This window comes from Leopardus geoffroyi, chromosome C3 (genome assembly GCF_018350155.1).
Source record: "Leopardus geoffroyi isolate Oge1 chromosome C3, O.geoffroyi_Oge1_pat1.0, whole genome shotgun sequence".
Classification (NCBI taxonomy): domain Eukaryota; kingdom Metazoa; phylum Chordata; class Mammalia; order Carnivora; family Felidae; genus Leopardus; species Leopardus geoffroyi.
Genome location: NC_059338.1, coordinates 105,431,806 through 105,444,463, shown reverse-complemented (window position 1 = coordinate 105,444,463; position 12,658 = coordinate 105,431,806). Strand labels below are relative to the sequence as shown.

The window sequence follows — 12,658 nt, the reverse complement described above, 5'->3', positions numbered from 1 at the left end:
TGCACAGAGAGAAATACAGACTGTTTTTGCAAAATGGGATTTTGTTTTCTTAGACCATGAGTTAATAAAGAAGAACGAGTATCTTCTTGCTTGAGACAGAATGTAAAGGGGAAACAGCCCCTTGCAGAAATAGCCCCGAGCACACCCCTCATTCAAAGCCCTTCATCCCCTGCAACAGCAGTTAAGTGTCCACATACCCTATAAGGAAACTCGCGCTTAAAGGGGCAGAGCTGAGAATGCAACCAGTCTGACGGAAGCCAGTATTTCTGCTCTTCAGATGTGACCATAAAAGACATCACCACTGGCAAGAGGGTCAGAATACTTATGGCCTGATATTTATGTGGATAATAAAGAGATGTCAATTATGACATCTAGGAGTTAAGATTCTTTGAGTTGGAAGAAGCAAGAGTCAATTCGAATTAGAACCAGCTCAAACAAACAAATAAAATTATTATTTTTGGTGGGGGAGGATTCCAGGCAAGATGGACCAACCAGATTGCAGAAGGAACAGAAATCGGGGATCCAAGTAGCAGGAATTTATTATAGACTTTTTGGAGAGCTGCCGCTTACATGAACAGGACAAGGGCCTAGGTCTATTGGTTCAAAATTCTGAATTTCTAAGAAAGAGAATCTGATGGGTCCAGCTCAGGTTAGGGGCGGGGCCTAAAGTGCCAAAGTGGCCACAGTGGAGGGAGGAGGGTCCACCTCTGCCTCCAGGCTGCCTCCAGGTAAGGGAATCCCTGGGAGGGAGTGTGTGTGTGTGTGGGGGGGGGGGGTAGCCTCAGCCACGGTTGGTTTCAGATGCTCAAATGGGATCAGGCAATGGAAGAATAAATCTTCATTTTTTTCTGAAAAATAATGTAATCATTTTTGAATTTTAATAAACTTCATTAAACAAACGTATTAAGTGCAGTTTAGACACGGCACAGCCTATACAGATGACATTGTCTATGGTCACACTGGGGATCTAGGGGGCAATTCAGGGAGCAGGTAGTAATTGTTCATTGTGAGGTTACTGCTCTGGAGACACGACCTGGAGAGGGGGGTAGGGAGACCTACGTCTGGGGACACCATCTGGAATTTTACCTTCCAAAGTACGAAGGTACGTTGGAAGTTACCTTTAGAAAGAGGAGGAAGGGAATTTAGAAAGAGGAGGAAGACACCACCCATAATCCTTCATTCCATCATTTCTCTTGTCACGTTAGATGCCACGACAGAGTTCATACAGTTTTTGTCACCTGCTCTTTTCATTGTCGTGAGCATTTTTCTGCCTAGTTTTCCTAGTCTTCACATCTATGACCTTTAAAATAGAAACATACTAAGAATGGTCTTTGTGTAGAAGACTTGACATGAGGGGACGTAAAATTGACGTTTTCGTCAAGAAAATACTGGCCTATGTGGAAAAATCCGGAAACCCGATGCCAGCTGCCAACCTACCTGACTTCTAGAGATCACCTGTTACTGAGTTCTTCACAGCCACTCTCTTCCTGCCCATCCTGCTGTGGGATTGCCAGGTCTGTTGCTTCAAGGTAGGAGTACGCAAAGCATAGAGAGCAAAGTTGGTGGGGCAGGGATGAGGTGTTGAGTCCCCGCTGACGGTCTGGATGTCTAGATGGGTGGTTCCAAATGAGGGCAGTGTCTTCCACCCAGTGGACACTTGGCCCTGTCCGGAGATACTCTTGTTGCCACGACGGGTGGCGGGAAGGGATGTTGCTGGATTCTAGTGGGCAGAGGACAGAGATGCTACTAAGCATCGTACCACACACAGGACAGCCCCCCCCCCACCACCACCAAGAATTATTCCAGGCAAAGCATGCGTAATGTTGAGGTTGAGAAGTCCTGATCTAGATCGCACTGGTATTGCCTTCAAGACATTAAGCGACAAGCACTCCACGAGTTCTGTGTTTTCTGCCCTTAGCTGAGCTGGGAATGATTCTGGGAGTCTTGCTAAAGGCGATGGGAGTGAATGGTAATGGATCTGGCGGGTACCTGAAATACAGCATGAGGCAGGGGGAGTGCAGGGGCTAAGCGTCAAGACTTTGCAGTTTGAAAGAATCGAGTTTGACTCCTGGGTCATGAAATACGTTCTCTGGGGCCTGCGAAATGGGACGATGATATCTGTTTCACAGGGCTCCAAGGGGGTGAAATTAAGTAACGTGTCTGCCGCGGTTGGCACAGCGCCTCGCCTTGGTGTGTGACACCCGGCGGTGGCGGTGGTTATCACGCCAAAGCTCAGCTTCACGGTGTTTCCCACTTTCCCAGCCTCTAAAAGGCAACAGCATTCCATAAATTCTTATTTTAGAAGAAGAAAAAAAAAAAGGATTTGAACTGATTTTTGTTATCTGGGCTTTAGAGACCCAGGCAATGTGGGACAGATACACGATCTACCTATTTTTACAAGAACTTTTTAGGTGAGAGTCGTCTGGTTGAAATCTCTTTTATATTTCCTCTGGTGTTCTTCCTCCTCCTCCTCCTCCTCCTCCTCCTTCTTCTTCTTCTTCTTCTTCTTGAAAGATTGTGGTGGTGGTTCTTGTTAATTCAGAAAATGCTTGCTTTCTGACATTCTTGGTTAAGCTGCTTTGATCTACGGAGAATTCAAGAGTGGGCCAAGCTGAAATAAAAGTTATTGGGTATCCAGACAAAAATTATTGTCCAGAGTTGCCAGAGCAGTGTAAGAATATCTCGGGTCCCCATCCTGAGCGAGGTGTTTGGTTATCAGAAAGCAACCACAGGAGAGCCCCGTGTACATTGAGGGTCTATAACCACCCTGTTATCTACAGCTTGTTCTTGGGTGTCTGAGAATATCTGAGCAACACCCAATGTCCCTCATGAAATGCATGCTGAGCTCCCTGGGGTGGGCACAGTTCTGAGTCCCAGTAGAGGGAGAAGGGAGCAGACGGAAGAGAGAAGGAGGTGGGATGAAGAAGGAGAGGAGAGAAGTAAGAGGGAGGAGGGAGGGAGGAGGGATAAGGGAGGGAGGAGGCAGGGAGAGGGAGGAAGTAGGTAGGAAGGAGGAGGATGGGGGGGAGGAGGGTAGAAAGGGAGAAGGAGGAGGGAAGGAGGAAGGTATGCCCCACCCCCCCCCCCAGGGTCAGCCCAGTTGGGGGAGGAGGGAGCCAAAGAAAAGGGCAGGGGTGGAGCACACCGAAATGCTGGCCTCAGAAGAAGAAAAAGGAGAAGCACCAGCCTAGGACGACTGCTCCTGACAAAGAACAAACACTGGTTCTGGTGAAGGAAAAAGGCCAAAGGGCACAGAGGGAGCCCAGAGAAGCCTGATTCAGTTGCCCCGTTGGGACGCAGACCCACAGCAGGGCGTCTGCAAGCTTCCCAGCCAGAATGTTCCTCTTCTTGCTCCTCCTCTCACCCACCCTCAGCATTGTCCTGAGGCCAGGACACCTCTTGTTTCTATGAGATCCTGGGTGCTCTGGGTCCCCTGGGAGCCCTCCGTGGGGAAGGCTACTCTTTTCCTTTTCAGGCAGTCTGTGCCTTGAGGCCCAGCTGATGTGGCCTCTCCATAGTCTGGAGCCCGTGCTGAGGACCGAGAAGCACCCATGTGTGGTCTTCGTCCGTGACTTTGACACAGCACCTGTCATGGTGTCTGTGTGAGCCATTTCTATTCTCCCGACATGTAAGTGAGCTGCAAAGGTAGCTGACATAATAATGTATTTGGCCTCTATAAATAGTGTATGCAAGGGGAGGGGAGAGGGCTGCGATAGAGATGTAATGTGTGGCATTGCAGGTGTTGGGGAAGTGGGAGAATAGGGGGTTGAGAGAAGGGACCAAAAGGAAGCAAATTAGTGGAGGAAAGATCACATACCCACGGTTCAGCCTTGGAGGGCCGAGGCAAAGGCAAAGCCAGAAGGTCTGAGGTTAGAGGAAGGCAGAAGGAGTTGGGTCAGAGGATCCCACTGGAGTTTGCTCTAGCCTAGGACCATAGGAAGCTTTAAGACTTCATATTGTGTAGGGTGGTGAGTATAGTTCAGCATCTCTCAGGAATCCCTTAAAGCTGTTGGCAGATTTGTAGGGCGGGGGCGGGGGGGAGTTTTTTATTTTCTACATGGAGGGTCCAGAGCCTCCCCCCCTTAGTAGGCAGCTCAATGTAGGGGCTGAGGTGTTTGTTGGGTGACAGCTGGATGTCTAGATTGGGAGGGTGGGCAGTGTGGAGAAGCCATCTGGGGGTGAATGGTCCTGCAGGGGGTCTAGACTGGGCATAGGGGCTCAGATGGCTCCTGGTAAACAAGTAAGAGGCCCCAGAGAAAGAGGATCCAGAAAGAGCCAGAAAGGTAAGGGGGAAACCAAGAACGTGTTTTATAGCAACCAGGAGAAACGGGAATTTCATAAAGAGGGAGTGAGTAACAGATCCGGTCAGGTAAGGCTGAGGCCACAAGTGTTTGCTGGACAGTAGGAACTGAGAGGCCAGAGGTGTCCTCAGTTCCCACATGGGTGTGTTTGGAAGCTGGATGGGCTGGGCTGACGGCAGATCCTCAAAGGACTGGAGAGAGTGAGCGCCAACTGTGTTTTAGAAGCTTGGTTTGAAAAGGGCCCGGGACACTTGCTGCGAGCTGGGTGCAGGATCACAAGAGTTATTTTCCCCTGTGTTTTTGACAAGGTGGCAGGCAGATGGAAAGAAGCCAGGACAGGGCAGATAAAGGTTCAAGAAAGAGAGTGGAGAGTGTGTAAGTCAAGATCCCGAGATGTTCTTGGAGCCCCGTTCTTGAAGCAGGGGAGGAGGAAGTGAAGGTCATGGAGAGAGGCTGACAGATGAGGTCAGCTATGCCCCATGACCTCTACCTTCCCTGTGAAGTAGGAAGAGTGGCGTCTGCTCAGGGAGATTGGTCCAGAATAGGGTCCACTGTGGAGGGAACAGTGGGGAGGCAGAGCTGCGCTGGAGACCACACATTTGCAGGCATGCCAGTCATGCCTCCTGGGTGTTCTCTCCAGCCCTGTCACCGGCCATGGGCAACCCTCTCTACCAGCCCATTTCATCCGTCTGGCCTCCCCAGGTCCCCACCCTTCCTGTCTACCCACTGTCTCTCCAGAAACCCATGTCAGGCTGATCAGAGTGTGTGTGTGTGTGTGTGTGTGTGTGTGTGTGTGTGTGTGTGTTTTACAAAAGCCCTGCAACCCTTCCTTACCTGAAATGAGTTCAGTCTCATGTTAAAGTTCTTGTCATGTTGCTCCCAAACCTGCTTCCCAGACAGTGGGTGCCTTAGGGTCCCAGGAATTTCTGCAAAAACAGTTCTCATTCTACCTTCCAAAGTCAGACCAATCCTGTTTTTGCCCCCGACTGTATCTCCTAGGGCAGAGTTTTACCTAACTGTCCTCTACCTCAGTTTCCTCAACTATAACATCAGAATACTAATACTGTCTTCGGGGGATGTTGAAGGATTAAATTGGAAGTCACACAAGGCATTTTGTGTGGTGTCTGACATAGGGCGCGAGGTGGATACATGATCACGATAATGACAATACATTAATGGCCATGCTTAATGTTCATTTTTCTTTTAACACTGATAACGATCCTTCAAATATTTAAAGTCAGCTATGTTTCCACTAACCTGTTTTCCAGCTTAAAGATCCTCACTTCTTTTCATGTTTTTTCCTGGGGCAAGGTTCAAAGAGCAGGTCTGTCAGAGGGCTGTAAGCCCCATGTCCCCGGAGGAATTCAAGCAGAACACGACGTGTCACTGGGCAGTGATTTTGTACATGGCCTTGAACTTCTGATTGAGGCTGAAGCTGGAAAACCCTAGAGGTCCTTTCCAACCTTCTGTCCTTCCAACCTTCTGACTTAAAAAGCAAGTTTAGAGGGGCACCTGGGTGGCTCAGTCGGTTAAGCATCCGACTTTGGCTCAGGTCATGATCTCGCAGCTCGTGAGTTCGAGCCCTGCATCGGGCTCTGTGCTGACAGCTCAGAGCCCGGAGCCTGCTTCAGATTTTGTGTCTTCCTCCCTCTCACTCTACCCCTCCCACACTCATGCTCTCTCTCTCTCTCTCTCTCTCTTTCAAAAATAAATAAAACATTAAAAGAAATTTTTTAAAAGCAAGTTTAGAAAATAATGTGTTCAATAAACACTACTTCATATCAATAGTATCAGTGTCAAGGCCAAGGTTTGTTTTTATTTTGAGAGAAAGAGAGGGAATGAGTGAGGGGAAGAGCAGAGAAAGAATCCCAAGCAAGCTTCACACTCAAGACGGGCTCTATGTCACAAATGTGAGATCATGACCTGAACCGAAATTAAGTGTGGGTGTCTGAGTCAACCAGACGCACCTAGGGCCAAGGTTTTAATAGGAATGCCTGTCTTCCAGACTCTAAAATCAGTGGAGAGGGCCTAATTTCAACCACAAAATGTCAACAGCATCATGCTTCACTCCTAGGGCTGTAAAGGTGTATAAAGTGTTACTTTTCTTGATAAACGTCATAGCAACAGCTCTGTATGTGTAGTCATTTCCTTGGTCCTCATAAAACCTGCGAGGAAATTCCTGCTGTTATCCTCATTTGACAGAGGGGAAACGAGGTTCAAGAGGTTAAGCAATAGGCCACACTGTTGCGGCGGGGGGTGGGGGGCTGGGCAGTAGCTGCACCAGAACCCAAGTGCTCTGGCTTCAGAGTCCTTTCTTGGCCACCAAGCTATGATGCTTATAGCTCTGCTGAGGATGGAAACTGCAAACATGTCACTCTGAGTTTTTGGACCATTTCTCAAAAGAACCCAGCCACTTAAACCCATTTCGTAACCGGAAAGGAATCTTTGAAATCTCTTTGTTCGGCCACCATCTTGTAGACGAGGACCCTAGGGCCCAAGATGAGTGTGGAGACTTACCCTGAGCCCACGTCTTTGGTTCTCAGCACAGTGGCTTTTCCATCTCCCACACTGTTCATCCCTGTTGCTTCTCTTCAAGGGCGTTAGGCCCCTTCTCTGACCTTGATGGATGCTGGCAGAGAAGACGGGGGGCACAGTTCCCTCATCACAAAGACATCACAGGCAACAGGCCGTGTCTGAGCCTTTGAAGAGGCATAAACTCAGTCCCTGTTAGTTCAGTAGAGGCCCCCCTCACTGGACGCCCTAACTCAAAAACTGGCCCTTCCAGGCCAGACTGAGAAACCTTTTTCTCCTGGTCTGCCCCCGCCTCCATCTGTTTGTGCTGAAATTAAATAAACAATCTCACCACCAGGGAAGTGTTAGGAGCAAACTGGGAATTCTTTATCAGAGACACAACTTGATTGGGAAGCACTCCGGATGACTAATTATGACTTCAAGGGGAATTCGCTTAGTGGCTACAGCGTTGGAAGAGGTACTCTCTGCATGTAAACTGGGCCATCTCACAGCTCTGAGTCTAATCATTTAATTAGCTCTGTAGATAGTTAGACATTATAGAAGCCAGTGCAGCATGTCAAATAGACAGCTTTATAATGGCCGTGCGGGGAGTAGACGTCTTGTGCTGCTGAGAAGCTGCTGCCCGGCAGGGCTCCCTGGGGCTGCCACCTCTTGGAATCTCACCACATACCAGTTTTCCCTTTGATAGGAGCCTGGAAAACTCCTCCGTTTCAGCTCTCAAGATTTCAGAAATTAATTATATTCATTTACCTTCTAATGGCATTTTAAAAACATACACACATGTAGAACGGAGGGTAATGAAGCCCCATGTATTCAAGACTCAGCCTCAAGCACTGTCCTGCTGTTTCATTCAGTCTTCCCCAACCAAGCAATTTTAATGGTCTGTTTGCTTTTGCTGGAATATTTTAAAGTGAATTCCAGACGACGTGTCATGTCGCTTGTAAATACTTCAGGATTTATCGCTAACCAATAAGTACTTTAAGAAAAATATAACATGAGACTGTTATCATACCTAAAATTAGCAAGAACTTTTTAACATCATCTAATATCCTGCTGGTGAGATATAATGACAATACACTCAGACTCAATTATTGTCCAATTGGCTCAATTTTCCCCAGTTGTCTCCAAAAAAATGCCATTTTTCAGTTGGTTTCTTTGAATAGAACCCACACAAGTACCACACTTTGCATTTCTTAAATCCCATCAAATCTCTAACAAAACCCGAATGAATCTCTAACAATTCCCAAATTAAAAAAAAAAAAAAAATCCATTTATTTGAACAAAAGTTATTTGTTCATTTGTTCTATAGTTTTCCTGGCTCTGGGTTGGCCGATTGCATCTTTGTGGTGTCATTTAACATGTTCTGTTTCCCCCTGGGTTTTCTATCACATCAAGTCTAGAGACTTGATTGGAGTCAGGTTCAAGTTTTTATTTTTACTTTTTTGTAAGAATTCTTCATAGGCAGTTCTGGGATCTTCCTATTGTGTGACCTCTAGAGGCACGTAGTGCTTAGTGGAATTCAGATTGATCAGGGACTTCAGGGAATGTTGGCCTGATCCACCCCCCACAAAGTCCCCATTGTGTCCAGGTCTGTTCTTTAATTAGGAGTTGCTCACTCAACCAGACTTCCCAGAGTCTTTAAGACATCAGCTCAGTTCCCATTACTTGTGATTTTTCAATCCTAGTGTCAGATTTCTTGAGTTTGATGATTCTGTGTGCATTCTGAACGCTCTGTGTTCTTGTCCAAAAATGTTTCTCCCCTCAGGAGAGCTACTCTGACCTCCAGTGTTCTCTGTTCCAGACGAGCTGGGATCTCTACGTGGGGAGTTTTGCTTGACACGGAAGCCAACTCTAGAACGCCACCACCAACCCCAAATCAGTGTGACCAGAAGAATCAACGTTTTTGATAGTCTGCTTTCCTTCCTTCCTTTTCCGCTCCCTTCCTCCCTCTCTTGGCGATTTTAGATAGAGGAGACAGGGAGTGTGCTCACGGAAAGCCTGAACACTTGAGTTCCTTACATCTTGACCCACAGGTCAAGCTGACAGTTGTTGAGCATTTCCATGTAACTGTGCCACGCAAAACATATTCCCGGTATGATTTCACTCGATCCCCACAACCTCCTTCTGAGGTGGGGTATTCTTTCTAGACCCATTTTTCAGACGGAAAAGCTGAGATTCTAACAGATTTAGACTCTAGAGCCCCTGCTCCAAGCCACTATGTCACGGTATCTCCCAAACATATGCCGGGAGCTCTGTTAGGTTTGTTTTTCTGCTTGCCAAGAGTGCTCACTCTTGGTTACAGGGCCCAATCTGCAGGGCGTTAGGGCTGTGGAGCCAATGAGTCAGGCCCAGTGCTTAGCAGGAGCTTCATAATAAAAATTTATTAAATGGGGGCGCCTGGGTGACTTGGTTCAGCGTGCAACTCTTGATTTCGGCTCAGGTCAGGATCTCGTGGATCATGAGATTGAGCCCCGTGTCGAGTTCTGCTCTGAGAGCGGGCAGCCTGCTTGGGATTCTCTCTCTCCGTCTCTCTCTCTGCCCTCACCCTGCTCGTGCGCTCTCTCTCTTTCAGAATAAATAAACTGAAAAATTTGTTAAATGGATGAACTTAGTCTTTCTGATCCTTAATTTATTTTTGTTAAAGTAGAGATTAAAGAAGACCTTTTCAGGGTTGTCGTAAGATTCATTGAGATGTTAGCACAGTAGCCGGCACAAAGCAGGTGCTTCGTCATTGGAAATGATCAGCATGTGAATAATCCAAGAAAGCAGATAACCCCAGTTATCCCAAATTTAGCTTTGAGAGTATGTTGTCTAATTCAGGTAAAGTTTCACTTTCCTAATTATGTTTTGTCTAGGCTAGCACCACTGAACACCTGGTGGTCCATGAAACGCTGGTCCTTAGAGATAAACTGAGTTCATGGTTCTGGCCAGAGAGCATACTAAATGCTGTGAGCTGGCCTGCAGTAAAGAAAGCTTTTAACTCAAAGTTTTCCAAACATCTAATCATAGAATTCCTTTTCCAAGTAATATTCATTGAAGTCCCCCAAAACTCTTTTCTGTAGTCCCCTCCCTTGGGGAATGTTGGCATAGCAAACATTAAAAAGAGTTTGCATCCCCTCATTTTTCAACTAAGGAATGTGATACGCTCCGTCACAACAAGGATACGCCCCAGGGGAGAGCCCTGATTAAAGTTTGCCACCCGCGATCCACAAAGTGGGTGAGCTAGGCTGAGTGTTCATAGCAAAGGATGAAAAAGGTGAGCATGTTTATAGCACATGAATCAAGGCTAGACTTCCCTAAAAGCTGTCGCCTGACTAGTAGCAGGAAGCCTAACGCTCTAGGACTGTCTGGTTTTAATTATTTCAGTTTATCTATTTGAATTTGACTTTTTCTCTGTTGGGTGCCCGAGTTTCTGGCTTCCATCCACGAGATAGGATTTAAAAGCCTTTGAGAATATCACAAAGGCAGCTTCTGCAGAATTTCTGCTTTGCCAGTCCCCATGCCCCTTTGTCTATTAAGGATCTTGCTGTTGACAATGATTCTGTGTTATGGAAAAAAAAAAAAACCTCAACAAAAACTAATCAGGTAGTAGTGATTTGATGCGAGGAATCAGCCATTAGGACACCTCCCTCATAATTTTTGGCCATGTCAGGGTAACTTCTGTATTATTATCGACATATTATTTGTCTTTAAATCATCTCACCGTTTTAACATAAAGAAATATATACATTCACTTATTTATTTTTATAAATACCATCCTTAATTTTTTTTTTAATTTGAGAGAGAGCGAGAGAGAGCAGGGGAGAGGGTCAGAGGGAGAGAGAGAAAGAACCTTAAGCAGGCTCCACATGGAGCCTGATGTGGGCTCAACCCCACAGCCCTGAGATCATGACCTGAGCTGAAATCAAGAGCCAGATGCTCAATCAACTGAGCCACCCAGGTGTCCCAAAGAAATATATTGGTTTTTTTCCCCAAAGAAATATATTTAAATGGGAGTTTATAGTACTTTATAAACAGAAAGCCAATATCACTCACCATAAAGAAGAAAATTTAAAAATTACAATAAAAGCAAAACAGGTTGTTAAACTTGAAATGTTAAGAGGATTAAAAGACAATAATGAAAGGCAAATAACATATCTACTGACATTTTTAGAACACATTCCTAGACATCAAGAGCTATTTATTACATTTGTTAGGTAAACATAAGTTCTTTATTTTTTTTAATTTATTTTTTAAAACTTTTTTTTTTTTTTTTATTTTTTTTTTTAAATTTTTTTTTTCAACATTTATTTATTTTTGGGACAGAGAGAGAGCATGAACGGGGGAGGGGCAGAGAGAGAGGGAGACACAGAATCGGAAACAGGCTCCAGGCTCCGAGCCATCAGCCCAGAGCCCGACGCGGGGCTCGAACTCACGGACCACGAGATCGTGACCTGGCTGAAGTCGGACGCTTAACCGACTGCGCCACCCAGGCGCCCCTTTTTAAAACTTTTTAAATGTTTATTTTATTTTGGGGGAGAGACAGAGTGTGAGCAGGGGAGGGGCAGAGAGAGAGAGGGAGACAAAGAATCTGAAGCAGACTCCAGGCTCTGAGCTGTCAGCACAGAGCCTGATTGGGGCTTGAACTCATGAGCCATGAGATCGTGACCTGAGCCGAAGTCGGACGCTTAGCCGACTGAGCCACCCAGGCGCCCCTTTATTTATTTTTTAAATTCCTAATTGGAAAGGGTAAAAGAAGGCAGTTTCTCATTAGCTAGCTAAATGACACATGCACAGACTCCATGACCCTGTCATTCTCCTTCTAGAGGTTAATCCTATAGACACACTCTACACTTTCCAGATAAGGGTACAAAGCTGTTCACTGCAGCATTGTTTGTATCGCAAAACACTGAAAACAACTGAAAGATTGGAGACCCCCCCCCCACCTGTCCTGTGGGCTAAGTGAAGAAGGTAAATACAACATAATATACACTCATGGAGTGGAAGATGATGTAGACACAGAAAAGAAGGACACCCAGATCTTTATATATCAACCTGACCGATCCCCAGGACATAGCTTTTAAATGAAAACAAGCAATATGTAGGACAGTGTTTGTAGGGAAGATCAAACAATTAAAAAAATAACAAATATACATATTTGCCTTTACATGCATAAAATATATCTAGGACACAGGATAACATCAGATGCTTCTGAGGAAGGGAGCTATGTGGCCAGGGAGCAGACATAGAGGGAGATTATCCACTGGACACCGTTTTGGGTTTTAAGTTTCGGAGTGTGAACTAAGAACGTTACGGTTGGCAGGATGGCGACCTCGCTAAGATATCCATGTCCCAACTCCCGGAATCCGTGAACATGTTATGCTATGTGGCAAGGAGTAATTCAGGTTGCAGGTGGAATTAGGGTTGCTAGTCAATGACCTTACAATCAAGAGATGATCCTGGATTATCCAGATGTAATCTCAAGTGTCCTTACAAGCAAAAGAGGGAGACAGGAGAATCATTGTCAGAGTCAGAGAGAGAACTGAAAGTGTGACACTTCTGCCTTTGAAGATGGGGGAAGGGAGCCAAGAGTCGAGGGATGCAGGTAACCTCTAGAAAATGAAAAAAGCAAGGAAACAGATTCTCCCTAGAGCCTCCAGAAGGAACGCAGCCCTGGTGACATCCATTTCGGACTTCTGACCTCCATGATGCTAAGATAATAACCGCATGCTGTTTTAACCAGTAGGCTTGTGGTCATTTGTTGCAGGAGCAATAAAGTACCACTTATGTTAAGTATATACATACATGCATATTTATATATTTAAAAAATATAGCGCAATGGTTCA

The 12,658-nt window shown here is 46.0% G+C and overlaps 1 long non-coding RNA gene across 1 annotated transcript; it reads right to left on the bottom strand.

Annotated features, from left to right (window-relative positions):
• Nucleotides 1-1,385: 1,385 nt before the first annotated feature.
• Nucleotides 1,386-5,756, bottom strand: LOC123585638. The gene is made up of 3 exons (XR_006706330.1): nt 5,559-5,756; nt 5,136-5,227; nt 1,386-2,611 (listed from the first exon to the last, which is right to left on the bottom strand). It is a non-coding gene; the product is annotated as an uncharacterized LOC123585638 (long non-coding RNA).
• Nucleotides 5,757-12,658: the final 6,902 nt, after the last annotated feature.